This window comes from Drosophila takahashii, chromosome 3R (genome assembly GCF_030179915.1).
Source record: "Drosophila takahashii strain IR98-3 E-12201 chromosome 3R, DtakHiC1v2, whole genome shotgun sequence".
In the NCBI taxonomy this organism is placed as follows: domain Eukaryota; kingdom Metazoa; phylum Arthropoda; class Insecta; order Diptera; family Drosophilidae; genus Drosophila; species Drosophila takahashii.
Genome location: NC_091681.1, coordinates 718,805 through 735,486, shown reverse-complemented (window position 1 = coordinate 735,486; position 16,682 = coordinate 718,805). Strand labels below are relative to the sequence as shown.

General features: G+C 39.3%; 1 protein-coding gene across 8 annotated transcripts in view; it reads left to right on the top strand.

Annotated features, from left to right (window-relative positions):
* Positions 1-16,682, top strand: part of Myo81F (Myosin 81F) — a 1,428,838-nt gene that overhangs the window by 823,536 nt on the left and 588,620 nt on the right. The gene's annotated exons all lie outside the window — the stretch shown is intronic.

Genomic DNA, 16,682 nt, shown 5'->3' with positions numbered 1-16,682 from the left:
GTTCTAAAGCAGTGGGGGAAGAAAATAGGCAATTATGAATCCCGTTTCAGGCCAGCCAAGACGAGACGTGGTGGCCAGGTTCCGCTACTGGGAGCCTGGCCAATAATTTTTATGGGCATTCCGGATTTGCTGAGGGTTATGTAATCGCCGAACCCCGTGCCGCCAGAGGCTACACAACCGTCAGACCTTAAGCTGAAATACACGCCACAGGGAATATCCGCGAGAGGGGAACCGACTCCAAGAGAGGGGGTAATCCTATCCAGCGTTCGACGGAGGAGCTCGTGAGCGACGGAGTAACGTGTGGCGGAGACATCACCAACCTGAGCGCGGCTTAACAGCAAAAGACTGATATTTTATATTTCGTGTCGTGTCGTCCCTTAGTTTAATAATTTATTTATTTATTTCATTATTTATTCATTTATTATACAATTTGGGAGGGAATTTTCATCAATAACTATACTTATTATTGCACATACTTATTATTTCTTATACATATTATTGCACATATTTATTATTGCTTATACATATTACTGCACATGTTTTATCACCAATTTATTACACCATATTTGTATATTTATTTATTCACTTAGTTATTTATCTAATATTATCAAAATTAGTTAAATTATCCCGGTTATCGCTCACTTCTAGTTTTTTTTTTTTTGTTACACTGATATCTTTGCTTATATCGTTTACACTTATTGCTCCTTCTGAGCGAGTCGTAGGGTTTTAAATTGCCCCATTTTCACCAAACAAAGAAAACAAAATATAGCGCGATTGTACTGCGGAATACTTGTTAATCCCACGGGGAAGCCAACCCAGTGCTCGCATCGAGTATATTGCTGGTTAGTGAAGTCTGGGATCCACCAAGAGAGCTCTTTAGGTAGGGACCGAGAAAGCAGACATCCTATTAATTCATACCAATCCCTGATTGAGGTTATTGCAACCGGCGGGCGGTGGTTTATGGGTTCCCTTACGGGAAGCTGAGCAGAGTCTGTGAAATAGAATTAAGTGAATAAATTGTGATAAAAATGAATATGGAGTAACTTATCGTTTAGAGGGGGAGGGAACATGTAGGCTGTCCTAAAATTTCCTGCGGTGACCGGTCTAAGGGGCAGTCGGAGACACCTACGACTGCTACGGTTGGGTGGGAGCGCTGAGGCTTCGGGTTCAATATCCGAAAGCCCAATATGTATCCGAAGACGTCCTGTGAACTGGAATAGATTAAATGGGTGGGTTAGTTTCGTTGTATATCTATGTTTTGTGGTCTTGTGGCTGTTCTTCAATGTTTTGGCCAGTTGCAAGACCATATGTTTGTTGCTGCGTGTAGTGTTGCAAAGTGCAGACTTCTGTTTGTGTATTGTTGCGTGTGTGTGGGCAGGGTTGGAGTACCCACACCCCGAGTGCTCTGAGCTAGCCGGCGCTGCCCACTCGCGGACACACGTAGTCCTATTTTGGGACGTAACACGGGCCAAAATCCACTGGTTTTTCGACTTCCCGCATTATAGATTTTCCACACGTACCCAGTTATGTTTTTCTTCCACTTGCAATATCTGCTTTTCTACACCCTCCCAGTTTAGGTTTTTCCAGACCCTCGCAGTTTTGGTTTTGCACTGCTTTGCAGTATCTGATTTTCCACAATAAAAATAATTTCTTTTGTAATATTTGTTTGTGTATTTATTAATAATATTTACAATCGAAGCATTCGAACTACAAATTTTTAATGCCTGAAGCATTCCCGGGTTTTGCTTGCCCGAATGCAGTTCTTAGATATCCATTTCTTGTCTGTCTTCTGAAAATATCAAAAATAATTTAGATATGAATTTAAGACCAGGAATAATAATAAGAGTAATTACCATTATTAGGTCTCCGCACAAAATTAAAGGATCTCTCCAGAAATTATGCCTGGTTTGCCATGGCCGATCATTTACCCTCTGTTCAGTTGTTTTATTTCGGGTTCTATATCAAAAACTATGAGAAGAAAAAATTAAATATGACAAACGCAGGCGCAACACTTCTGGTCCCAAGAAGTCTCAGTCGGCCTGGCTGAAATAAATGAGATATTTAGATTAAGTTAAACAACTAAGTTAGTACTGAAGTACTATTTATACAACCATTTAATGAACACCTCACACCATTTACCACTGGTAAAGATTAAAAACATTTCAAGTGTCACTGAAATGCAGAATTTGTGTTGAAGATATCTGTGATACTAACCTTTGTAACGCTGAAATAAAGATTATAAAAAGACAAAATTTATTTTATCACTCACCTTTTTATTGTTTTTTAGATTAAAATTAACTATTTTCACTTTTTTTTCACTTTTTCCAACAAAAATTTAAAAATGATGTGACCCTGCATTATATTCTTGATAATACCAAAAGAAATACCAGATACATTTGGTGTAAATTTCGTTGTAAAGTTCGGTCACACTTTGGCGCCGAATTAGTATTTCGTTTAAACAATACTTTTCAGGGACCGTAATCATTAAAAGTTACGTATATTATAAGTATATTATTATTTTTCGTGTTATTAATACTACCAACACGAATTTTTATTTTTTAACAACACTTAAAAATGGCTTAGGCCACGATCTGACGATCAAATTATTTTATTTCACAGAAAATATTTAAAAATGTATAAAACAATAATAGTTTTCTTTGTAATTTAATGGCAATCCTTGATAAATGTGATCAAATATTTTAATCGTCTTACCGTGGCTTTTCTTTATAATTTTTTTTTGAGTCCCACATTCATTCTTATTATTATTTGTAAACATTTTGAGTAAAATAAATTAAAATCATCAATAAATATTATGATTATAGACATTTTGATTATAATTATTTAAATTAATTTATTTGATTAAAATTTAATAATATTTTTCTAGGAATTTTAAAATTACTAAAAATTTAAGATAAATGTGAGAACAAGTCTTTTGGTTTTGGTGTAAGTCAAAGGATTTTTTAATATTATAAGTTGGTGATTTTTTTGTTAAAAAAATTATAATCGTAGTGCCATAGAAATCACACAGCGCATAAGTGGCCTAATAGTGATGCTACTCAGAAACCCACCCCCATTTAACGCTCAGAAATTATCTATCCCTACACCGCCGCCTGCAAAAAGGAACAGGATTTCAAGAACACAAAAACCAACTTCTCACTTTCCCGCTAGGCAGCCGCTCTCTTGTACGCATACAGCGACAGCCGACGACGGTACATATGTGTGCAGATGTATTTTCAAGCATTTTTTAGCTGCAGCGCGCGGGCTTAATATACTCTTTATTTTATTTTACCAAAAACACTTATTTGTAATACTTTTTATGATAATTATTCGAATGTAGTATATTTTATAGTAATGACCAAATATATGTACGTGTATAAAGGTCAATAACTTATTTCATTATTTATTTCACTTGGGAATAAGTTTCATTAATGTATTCAGCGTGCGACGCGTAAACGATTTTTAGGAGCCTCAGAAATATTGCGATTGAACAGGATGAAAATTTGTGTATTTATTGTGTTTTAAATATATGGATTTACAAATATGTATTTTTATGTTATACGTATTATAATAACATTATATAGAATTATATTATTATAAACTATTTTAATTATTTAGCAAACCAAGAAACACAAAGGGGAAACAGAAAAGGTTTGCGCGCTTTTCTTTCCAAACAGAAGCGCGCGCTGATCAAATCAAATTTAAATGGCACAAAATCGTTAGGCCAAATTTTGTTTTCATACATAAAATTAAATAAAATGTCCTTGTATAATATTTAAATATACTCCTTAGGTAGCTTAAGTATGAAAATTAAACCTACCCTGTAAAAATTAATAAAAAGTATTTATACATGTAATTGTATATTAACTATATTATTTACTAAATAATTAAAATAGTTAATATGTTAAATATTCTATTAAAGTGATTAAATAATTAAAATAGTCAATAAATTATATATTATTAATTAATTAAAATAGTTGATATAAAAATACATACATTAATATTATATATATACAATTAAAATTATTATCTGCAAATTAAATGTTTCGTGTTATATATTTAAATTAAATATAAATATATACATAATGTATACATACCTTTTAACACAATACATATAAAACTGCGTGACTAAATATGATAATATTTAACTGCAGACTGATAATATTAGATATGATCTTATTCGTATTTACTTTAAATTGTTTAGGTCAATTTAAATTTATAATTTAAATTTAAAATTAAATTAAATATTTTCATTTTCAATTTAATAAAAACAGCCATGGATAAAATTGTATTGTATTCGAGCAAAAGTATGTAACAGCTAGAGAGAAGCGTTTCCGACCCCATAAAGTCTATATATTCTTGATCAGGGTCACTAGCCAAGTCGATCTAGCCATGTCCGTCTGTCCGTCTGTATGAACGCTGAGATCTCGGAAACTACAAAAGCTAGAAGGTTGAGATTTTCCACACATATTCTTGGGCCTCCTACGCAGCGCAAGTTTATTTCAGCCGAGCGCCACGCCCCCTCTAACGCCCACTAACGATTTTAAAATGTGTCCTGCGCCCACATCTTTAAAGATTTCCAAAAAGTATAAATGCAATTTTGTTGTGCATATTTATACCTATCGAAATGTAGGAGACATTTTTAAAATCGGATCATTAATTAAAAAGTTATACGCAATCAAAATTTATATATCTATCTCCCTTGCACTTCCTTTAGCTGAGTTACGATTATTAGTCGGGACACCAACCCGAATACAGCGTTCGCACTCCCTTAAGCTGAGTGACGGGTATTAAATAGTAGGGACACCAACCCGACTATAGCGTTCTCTCTGTTTTTTTTTAAATCGAAACTATAAATGGAATATGCAGATATTCGTTTTTAAGGTGCATAAAAAAGTTTTACATCAAGCTTTATTACCACACGTATATAGTATATATACTATATACATAAATTCAATTTTAATAAACATCCTGTTCAATCATAGAAGTTCTTTTGACACACAATTAGTTTCTTAAGCCTAGTACTCAGTACGACGAAAACTGCTAGCTAAGCATAGGAGTAAGCGAGAGGCAAATAGGTAGCTAACGCCTTTTTCCCACCTCAGTACTCAGTTGAGCTAAGGAAATAGTAAGAAAATACCACAAAAATACTAGGCTTTAAGCCTAGTACTCAGTTCGGCTAAGAGTTTTACTAGTCGAAAAATATTAATATTTTAGAGTGACCGAAGTTTTCGGAGTTCATCCGCAATGCATGTAGCATGGTCTTACTCTCAACAAACAAATCAACTGGCGCCAATTTTAAAATATTACAATACGTTGAGCCGACCTGGGTCGCAAGCTCTCAATTCGCTGTTGGAATGGCGATATGTATTGCAGCAGCTCCTACAGGCATTGGCCATTGGTTTTTCTGGTTTTCCTTCCATTTATAAATTGTTATTGGCACACCGCTTCTGCACAAACACAGCCAAAGATCAAATTTTTTATTCTTTGGGCCGGGGCTAAAGGCGTTCATCAGAATTCATCCGCTAAATCTAGTATTTTAGTGGTATTTTCTTACTATTTCCTTAGTTCAACTGAGTACCGAGGTGGGAAAAAGTCCCCGGCTAAGGGCTTTAGCTACCTATTTGCCTCTCGCTTACTCCTATGCTTAGCTAGCAGTTTTCGTCGTACTGAGTACTAGGCTTTAGCCGAGAAATTATTTCTGGCCGAAAATCGTCTCGCCAATTAAGTACGCACACATACGAACTTTCTTACGAGTTGCTTTTACTCACACAAGCATGTGCAAGCAGTAACGGGTATAAACACAGGAATACCAAGAGACAGTCCCAGTTCTCTGTGGAAATTTTGGAATGAGCCAGAGCGGTCAAACACCCTTGGATTGTGCTCTGAAGATCTTTCAGAGCCTGGCCTGATTCGGAACTGACGGACCCTAAATTAAAAAGGAGTTTGAGTTGGCTGTTTACTAGCAGTCTTTTATTTTCGAAACGGTCTCGAAGCGATGCCCATGCTGAATCGAAGCCCTCATTTGTGAGAGGGGACTTGGCTACGATTGCCTTAGCCTCGCCGTTAGCGTTGACATGAAAAAGTTTTTCGACCGGTGCACTATGGGAAAAAAGTCAATTTTTTTGGCATAAATTCAACTTATTTTACAAATTATTTTTAAAAATAAAATATATTTTGTGAATTTACATACCCTAATTAGACAAGAACAGTTATCTAAGATTTTTTGCTAGCAACACTATAGGGTTGATAAGCGAACAAAGTCAGCTCTTCGATTGACTTTGTTGTGTGCGTAAATTTGTGAAAAATCTTTGCAAACTTTCAGTGCTTATTTTGTGGAGCAACAAAATGGTTTATTATTTCTGATCATGTCAAATCGTAGCAAAGGTATTTATAAATGTATCTTAGATTACATGTTTTGATTATTATGGCTTGTTGTCCAAGTGTGAACTGTTTTAAATGTGTCTCTATTTAGCTTAAAACTAACAAGTTTGTTTGTGTTCCGTGGTGTACAACTTATAAATGGCACAAAGTTGCAAAAAGGTAAAAACGCAAAGTTATTACCAAATGTATCCTTAATATCGCAAAACTAATCATTTTTGCAACTTTTTGCACGTTTCTTAAAAAAAATGACTTAAATCCAGGAACTTATAAACCTAAAAAAAAAAATTTTTATTAAAAAAACAATCTAAGTGGCTTTCATTAATCTTAAAAATTTAATTCATGGAAAGGGACAATTCAAATGAAAATCCTGGCTGCAAAGGACTCAAATACAAAGAAGCTGGACCCCCGTTAAAGCTAAAATTGGCATCTACTCCTAGATAATATTTCACTTTTCTTGTACATGTCACCAATTTTTTTTTTTTTGACAAATTTTAAAAATTAACGTAAACCGAAATTATTTTACCGTCTTACCAATACAAATACAAATTTTTTAAAATCCCTGCCAATTAATTTGAATATGCGGCGTGGGCGGTAGATGAAAACAATGGTCCGATTCAAATAGCAACAAAAACCGAAATTACAGCTTTATCTTAATAGTATATATACAAAATTTCTAAATTGTATCTCTAAAACTAGAGTATATGCCAAAAAAATAGACTTTTTTCCCATAGTGCGGTGTCAACCTAGGATTGTTGACAAAAACTGCTGTAAGCAGGTCCCTAAATGTTGGCCATTTTAGATAACCTCCCTCGAATACTTCAGTATCGCATGGCGGTAACCGGCACCCAGACGGAATGTAAGTGGACTCGGTAGTAGCGTTCGTGGTCGAAGGCGGCGCAGTGGCTCGGTCCATTAGCTCGCTGAGCTGAACCGATAGCGCTTCGTACACCGAATAGCAATATTGATATCTTCGGTGCAGAGTCGCCAAAATATCCGCCACCCCTGCAGTCGTAAGGCTGGAAATCGTGTCTAGACACGCTTCAAATTCCTTCTCGGCTTTGTCCCAGAGTGAACGGACTTGTTCTTTACGGACTTTGCAGGTGTGGGCGGACGGAGCTGCAGCTCCTGGAGTTTCTATGGTAGCTCTGAAATGGCTCATACGGTCGGACACCGTGATAAACCGCGCGAGGGCTGCAACTGCAATTTCGTTACTCATTTTTGCCTGAGAACGAGTTGCTAGAGAGTTTACGGACTCGGTCTGGATTTGTGACCTAACCTTAGACGTGAGCGGACTCAGAGACAATCGTTTCTGAGTTGTCGTAGAAACAGACAACTTCTTGTCGCCTACTTGGTCGGCTACTGAAGTTTCGCTCTTTGCCTTCGATATTGGTTTTGGGGCTACTGGGCTTGAGGTGCGCGCGCGAGGAGATGCGTATAGCGATCGCGTTTTATTTGCAGACGGAACTGATAATTTCGTTTTGTCTCCTGGCATTCCAGAAAAGTCTGTCCTGGACTGTGGTCACGCTGTTCCGGATCACCGGGATTGCTTCGTAAAGAAAAGGAACGACGAAGTCTACTTTTGGAATATGGAATAAGTGGAAACGGAACACCAATACAAATTTCAAAGTTTTCGCAACAACTATTTTAATGTGCGAGGAAAATAACGCTGATGTGGAAAAATAATATTCTGCAAGATATTTGCAGTTGGTTGCTGTGCTGCGAAAATGAGCGGTAGGAATGGGACAATATATATCGCGCACCGTCACGGCTTTCACAAAAAAAAGTATTTATTTATTTTTATTTTAATGGATGTGAGCCGCCGGTGTGTGAGAATTAGCGCTGCTGAAATAAATATCATGCAATTTCTGGGAGGGCGTGTCGTGGTGATGGTTTCGGTGGAATCCAGTTATGTTGTTATATGTATAGTCAGGGGTGTCACAGAAACCGTCGACGGATTTGGGGACGGTTGGTTTAGAAACCAACCGACCAAAACCGTTGGTGTCACAGGAATTCGAGAGATTGCCTTTTTTCGGAAAATTTACCGAAAAACCACCAGGGCTGGATGCATACGCTAAATATCGAATATTCAATAATTATCGAATTTTATTTTACTTATTTGGACCATTTTCCAATAAGTTTTAAACTTAATTTATGCTTTTCTTGCAAAATTACAAAAAGAATATATGTTTAAAGCGCATGTTCTACATAATAAAGGAACAAAATTAAAAATTTGAATTACTTGCCAGGCTACATATTGCACCCTGGACAGCGGTTTGACGCGGCTGCGTTGGTTTAACCTATGTTTACCCCTGAAAATTAGCAAAGCTTATTAGTTTAAATTAATAATAAACAAAAATGTTGTACTTTTTTACTATATGTCTTCTTCTTCTTCACAGCCAGCGTTTTGCCAGGCAAAAATAGGACATTTTTTCACGACAGTGATGCCCAGTTTTTGCAAAGGCAGCCTGTTTTTATTAATTTATCAATAACTACAATTTCTTTTACCATGAAATTTTTACCAGAAATAAGTTTCATTTTTAACTACAATTCTATGTACCTTTGAACAAATAATTCGTTAACAAAACATTTCGATAACTAACTCCGAAATTTGGACAAATTTGGTATTTTGAAGTTCTAGCTAATTGGTAACACTGCCAGGTAGACGGTTTGCCGACGGATTTTTTTTTAGCTAATTTTTTCGAGAGGTTTTATAAAAAGCATATTTTTAAATATAACCCGAAATAGGTATACAAATCGTAGTATGTAGGTAGTTCATAAAATTCATTAGAGTTGTCTTAAATAAAGTTATATTTTTGGGAAACATTTGTAAGTTGGGTAATTTAATCAAAAACGACGTCTGTGACACCGAGATTTGCTATTCGGGGGAAATTCGGTTGGAATGGATTTCTGTGACACCCCCTAGTATAAATTGTGTTCGGTGGAAACAAGTTATTGTGCAAATGTATAATACAATAATAATTGGATGTTGAAATTTTCGTAGGGTGTGCTGGGTGAACGTATTTGCGTTTCTAGTTTATGTGCATATGTTGCGGATATGTTAATTCGCAGGCATCCGGATTATATGTTTTTAATTTGTACATACGTTTAAATGGATATGTAGATATGTACGTACATTAATAAGCATGCATTAGGATTATGTATATGTGTGTGTGTTTGGGCGTATGGATGTGTGTTTTAAAATCGTAATTTTTTAATAAATTTGTAAATTGGAGATAATGTGGACTGTATTGGATTATATATATGTAATTGTTCGCAGGGTGCAATACGAATGGAAGTGTGAATGTTTTTTTTTACATTAAAGAGTGTACATCAGGATTATATGTGCGTATGAACACGAATATGTACGGAAAAGTGGGAAATGTGAAGAGCAAAGCCGGAAAATGGCGGTCGTATGAAGATGGAAATGGCAATACGAAAAAGAAGCCGGAATATGGCGATCGTATGCCCATATGGAAATGGCCGATCAGACAGATATAAGAAAATTGGGTTCTTGGGAAATATCTGACTGGTCGGCAATGGAATAATGGAATATTCGTACTTATCTTTTTACTTTGAAACTTGTAAAATCCGCCGGTTGAACGCTGGTACTTCAAAACTTCATGTTTTCACGGTTTGGAACTATCCGGTCGATGGATCATGAATATGAATTTTATTGCTATTCGGTGTACGAGGCGATATCGGTTCAGCTCAGCGAGCTAATGGACCGAGCCACTGCGCCGCCTTCGACCACGAACGCTACTACCGAGTTCACTTACATTCCGTCTGGGTGCCGGTTACCGTCATGCGATACTAAAGTATTCGAGGGAGATTATCTAAAATGGCCAACATTTAGGGACCTGTTTACAGCAGCTTATGTCAACAATCCTCGGTTTACACCGGTCGAAAAACTTTTTCATCTCAACGCTAAAACTAGCGGCGAGGCTAAGGCAATCCTCCCCTCTCACAAATGAGGGTTTCGATTCAGCATGGGCAGCGCTTCGAGACCGTTTCGAAAATAAAAGACTGCTAGTAAACAGCCAACTCAAACTCCTTTTTAATTTGGGGTCCGTCAGTTCCGAATCAGGCCAGGCTCTGAAAGATCTTCAGAGCACAATCCAAGGGTGTTTGACCGCTCTGGCTCATTCCCAAATTTCCACAGAGAACTGGGACTGTCTCCTGGTATTCCTGTGCGCCAGTAGATTACCAAAACTGACCCTCTCCCTATGGGAGCAGTCCCTTTCATCTAAGTCCGAAATTCCGACTTGGGATGAGATGAACGCTTTTCTTGGTGACCGATACTGAACGCTAGAGGCGATTGAGGACATGAAACCAAGCCACAGCAATCACTCTACCACTAAGAGTCAACCCGTCTCCAGGAAGCTCAGCTCCTTCGAAGCTAAGGTGGTCACGAAACCAAAGAATTGCGATCTGTGCTTAAAAGAGAGTCATCCAGTACGCTTATGCCAGCGTTTGTGGATGCGCGGGCGAATTACATTACCATTAGTACATTCCCACGAGATGCGCTGATTAATTTACCCTCTATTCCCCTGGCAGATCCAACATTTTTAGAGAGCTCCCAGATGTTCTGATAGGAGCCGACATTTTACCATCCGTTTTGCTGAGCGGCACGCGCTCAAACATTTGTGGTTCTCTCCTAGGTCAGGGGACTATTTTTGGCTGGGTGCTTACCGGCCCAGTTTCTAGTACATCTAGTCAAAATCGGGTATCAGCTTTCACAAACCAGATAACCGAAACGAGTGACAGGGTCTTAGAAAAACTTTTCACAAAGTTTTGGGAGGTGGAGATCATACCCACTAAGAGGGTAAAGGAGTCCGATTCCTATTGCGAGAACAATTTTCTCCAAACCACTACTGTTACGTGGTAACATTATCGTTTCGCAAACCTGAAAATTTCGGATCCCAATTGGGGCAGTCGCGATTCAGTGCCCTAGCTCAGTTTCTTAGAAACGAAAACCGTTTGAAAAGAGACTTTCCATTAAAAGAGCAATATGACTCAGTCATTCAGGAGTATTTGGATCTGGGTCACATGAGAGAAATTCCCCCGTCGTACGATTCTCCGAACTATTATCTTCCGCACCACGCGGTGATCAAACCCGGGAGTACCACCACCAAACTTCGCGTGGTATTTAATGCCTCTAGCCCTTCAGCAAATGGGACAAGCTTGAACGATATTCTTCATGCTGGTCCAGTCCTACAATCTGATTTAACCATTCAGATCTTGAAGTGGCGTTATTTCCAATACGTATTCAGCGCAGATATTACCAAAATGTACCGTTAAATCTGGGTCGATCCCAAGCATACGCCATTCCAAAGAATCTTATTCCGGAATAAAGACGGAAAAGTAGGCGATTTCGAATTAAAGACAGTTACCTTTGGTGTCAACTGTGCACCATATCTGGCACTCCGCGTACTCCAACAATTGGCAGACGACGTAGAAAAGGACTTCCCTAAAGCTAGCAAGATTATTCGTCACTTTATGTATGAAGACGACGCTCTGGCAGGGACCACTTCCATACAAGAGGCTCGGCTTGCAATCCACGAGCTTCGTCACGCTTTCAGCCGCGCCAGTTTCCCATTGAGAAAGTGGACAGCCAACCAGAAGCGCATACTCGAAGATATCCCAAACGAGCATCTAATCCACGAAGACTTTCGAGATCTTCATTCCGAAAGCTTTGCCAAAACACTTGGTGTTCGGTGGAATGCGACCTCGAACGAGTTTTATTTTGTTCCACCGCCAGTTGCGATTCAATCCACTCATACGAAGAGAGAAGTTGTTTCCCAAATTGCGAAGCTTTTTGACCCAGCCGGATGGCTGTCCGCTCAAAAATCTTTATGCAAGAAATTTGGCTGCAGGAGTTGGGCTGGGATGAAAATATCCCAGCAGAAATGAATAAAAGATGGCAAGATTTCTTGCGCAGCTATTCCGAGCTTGAGCAGATCCGTATTCCAAGGTGGGTTGGTCTCCAGCCAGAGGCGAAGGTAGAGCATCATGGTTTTTGTGATGCGTCGCAGAAGGCCTACGGGGCCGCTGTATACTTGCGGGTGGAAGTAGGCCACTACATTGTGACACGTCTGCTTACCGCCAAAACCCGAGTCGCCCCTGTTAAAACGGTGTCCCTTCCACGGCTCGAGCTGTGTGGGGCATTGCTGTTGTCCGAAATGATTGCAGCTATCCTTCCGAATATGCCAATTTCCAATTCCGACTTTTTCTGTTGGACTGATTCTACCATCGTCCTTGCATGGTTGAAAAAGCCGTCATGCCACTGGACCACGTTTGTAGCCAACCGAGTGACCAAGATTACCCAGGTGACGAGCGCTGAGCATTGAGTGCATGTGCGATCTGAGCACAATTCCGCGGACCTGGCCAGTTGAGGCGATTCGCTGCAGGAGCTTACTCATAGCCAACTCTGGTGGGAAGGACCGGACTGGTTACAACAGCCAAAGGACAAGTGGCCAACACGGGGGCTTGAAACTCCAGTCACAGACTTAGAGCAGCGTGCTGTGAAGGTCAATGTCGCAAAGGCCCCATCCGAAGATTTGCTGGAACGATTTTCCTCGTTGGAGAAGGCTCTGCGGGTCCTTGCGTACGTATTACGTTTTATTCGACGCTGCCGCAAGATGCCGAGGGACTCTGCTGACCGACCTACCAAGGAAGGGGTCCGAGAAGCTGAAAAAGTCCTCATTCGGTACGCTCAGCGGGGAGAATATACCCAAGAGCTCAAATTCCTGAGCGAGAAGCGACCGATTCCAGTTTCCAGCCCGATCGCAAACCTGTTTCCATTTTTAGACCAACAAGGCCTGCTAACGGCATGTGGTCGCATTAAAGCCTCAACGGCCCTTCAGTATGACGAGCGGCATCCTATTATACTGCCATACAACTGTCGGTTAGCTCGTCTTCTCGTCCGTTTTTCACACCAGATTTCCCTGCATGGCGGCAATCAACTAGTGGTACGCCTCATCCGATCGAAATATTGGGTTCCTAAACTCAAGAATCTGGTAAAAGCTCTGCTGAACTCCTGCAAGGTGTGTACTATTTACAAGAAGAGAGTATAGACGCAAAATCAGTATATCACCTCTCTGGCGAGCAGACGTGTTTTTTGGAGCTCCGAAAATTCGAAAGTTTTTCGTTGAAGAAAGAAATATTTATTGTTCTGCATTCGGCTCGTTTTCTCAACAAGTGTCTCGCAACGTCCTCCGCTGTTGAAAACACAACACGAGCAGTAAACATTATAATTAATCAATTTCTGCAAAATCAAAGCTGTTTGGCCACCCGTGAACTAGTCGGTTCATCTGCGCTCTCAGCTGATCTAAATAAATTGAGAGAACTGTATCAACAACAACACAACTTTTCTTTGCAAATTACTGTTGCACAACTGCACTAGACACAGACATGTCAAACCAACAGGCGAAACGAGTGAGAACTGATTCGTCTCTGGAATTGAGATCCGGGAAAATTGGTCGCACTTCAGATGCTCTATCGCCGCAACTGTTGGAGCAAATAGACGCCCGATTATCAGCGCTTATCAACGCCCGCTTCGCTCAGCTGACAGAGCACATCAACACCACTTCGCGGGAGACTGAAGAAAGGGTATTGAAAGCTCTATCCAACGAAATTGACCTAAATTCGACGCTAAGCTTGGCCAACTATCTGGTGCTGTGGAACTTCTTGGAACGCGAGTCCCGCAACTAGAGGTCATCACGGCCGACCGCCTGGACAAACTGGAGCGGGGTATGGAGGAGCTACGTTCCCTGAAAGCCAAAGTAGGGACTGTCGAAGGGAAACTTAAGGCACAGAATGCTGAAAGTGATGCGTGCGCGGTACGTATGCATGGCATTCCGTATGTTGATGGGGAAAAACTCCGGACCCTATTCAACAAACTATGTTTTGCGACGAACCTTGTTCCGGCACCGAGAGTCCGCGATATCTTCAGGCCCGTACCGGCGAGCTAACAACCAAAAACTAGGCATACACATGCTAGGTTTCGATTCACCGGCTGTACTCTACGTTAATGAGCAACTCACGAAAGATAATTTCGTTATCTTTAAAGAAGCTATGCGCCTTAAAAAGCTCAAAGTTCTCTCTGTTGTGTTTACTCGACGTGGGATTGTGCACGCGAAACGCACTGGGAGAGATGACGTTATCTATTTCCAGCAATTAGATGAGCTTGCCGATAACATTGAGAGAGAGAGAGTCAATGCTGCTGGGTTCCTCTCTGTTTCCGCCTCCTGCTCTCCGCTCGCTGGGGGTACATCTCTAGATAATGGGAATAATAATAATTTTCGCGACTCTCTTATAATCTTATACTTTTTCTCATAATAGTTTTTAAGAGTAACTCAAGTTTAGTTAGGTTTTTGATAATACTATCTTATTTCGGATTAGAGTGTGCCTATTGCGACCTTTTGTGTGTGTTCCAATATGTTTTAATGTCTTTCCTAATGCAGAACGTTTCAAATAATAATATTGCGAGCAGTCTCTTAAATATTCTATGTAATCAAAGAGAGGGCCTTAAGATTGTCCACATAAACGCCCAGAGCCTATTAAGAAAAATGGATGAGTTCAGAGAATTATTTGTTGGATCTCATGTTGATGTAATTTGTGTGTCAGAAACCTGGTTTGTCAATGGTTCTAGTGATGTCCTGTTTATGTGTGAGGGTTACGTGTTGTTTAGGTCTGATCGGGTAGGCCATGCCGGCGGCGTAGCCATCTATATCAGTAAGAAATTTACCTTTAAATGTATCCATGTTAGTCAAGATGATAGTACACTAGAGTCAGCTTTCATTGAGATAACTGATCGAAAATACAAAAATAAAGCTCTCATCTGCTGCATATACAGACCCCACGGCCAAACCCATTTCGGAGACCTTATGAGTACGCTGGCAGTCCTATCCGTTGGGTCTCAAACTGTTATTATAACAGGAGATCTCAACAGCAATATGATAACAGAAAATCTTGTTCACTATGACCTTAATTCAATTGGATTGAAATTGGTCAACAGTCTCGCACCTACCTATTTTACAAATACTAGTAGCTCATTGTTAGATGTATTCTTTGTTAGTGATTTCTCAAAAGTTCTTTTATATGACCAAATATGTGTTCCTGCTTTTTCCAAACATGACCTGATATTTATGACGTATGATTTTATCTCTGACAACATGCCATCTGTAATTAGCTATAGGGATTATAAGTCACTTAATTACGACAACTTGCAGGCTGAATTTGATCATTATGACTGGACTCTCATTTACAACTTGACATCTGCTGAAGACCAACTATTATTTTTAAACTATAATGTTAGACAACTATTTGAGAAGCGTGTCCCAGCTAGAACTAAAATTCTAAAGCCAGCAGACCAGCCTTGGTTTACCTTAGAAATAAAGGGTCTAATTCGATTGCGAAACGCAGCCTATAAGCGCTGGAAACGATATCGAACTGGCCATTTGTACAATATTTTTAAACAGATCAGAACTGATGTCACGAGAAAGATAGTAGTCTCCAAACGAAGTTTTTATAACCATAAATTTGGAAATGCATATACGTCTGGTCAAGTTTGGAAGAAGCTTAGAGGTATGGGGATAGGCAAACAAACTCAGGCTGCTAAGTCAGACCTAGATGTGGATGCTCTCAATGAAAAGTTTGCTCGCGTCAATTTTTCCAGTCCTCCTCAAAATATGTACCTGAATTCGACAACCATCTGTGATAATATCTTTAGCTTTATGTGTGTTCGTCCAAGTGATGTTCTTGAATGTTTACTAAGTGTTAAATCCAATGCAGAAGGTCTGGACAACATCAGCCCCAAATTCATAAAAATATTGGTACCAAAGTTAATTTATCACATCTCCCATATCTTTAATACCATATTCACCACTTCTACGTTCCCCGATGTGTGGAAAAGGGCTAAGATACTCCCGATTCCTACTCCTAAAAATGAATTTCGTCCCATCTCAATACTCCCATTTCTGTCCAAATCATTTGAACGCCTGGTTGCCCAGAAAATTCAGTCATACCTGGAAAATAACTCTTTCCTCAGCAATAAGCAATCTGGGTTCATAAAGAATAGAAGCTGTACTACTGCCATCTTGAAGATTTCTGAAGACATACGCCAGCAGATTAACGAAAGTAAAGTGACACTATTAACCCTTCTTGACTTTAGCAAAGCTTTTGACTCTATTGACCATGTGATTATTTGTACCAAACTGCGAACGCTGTATAGTTTTTCTCCAAGAGCAATAAAGCTTCTCCAAACCTACCTTACAAACAGATTGCAGGCAGTCGTCTCGGGA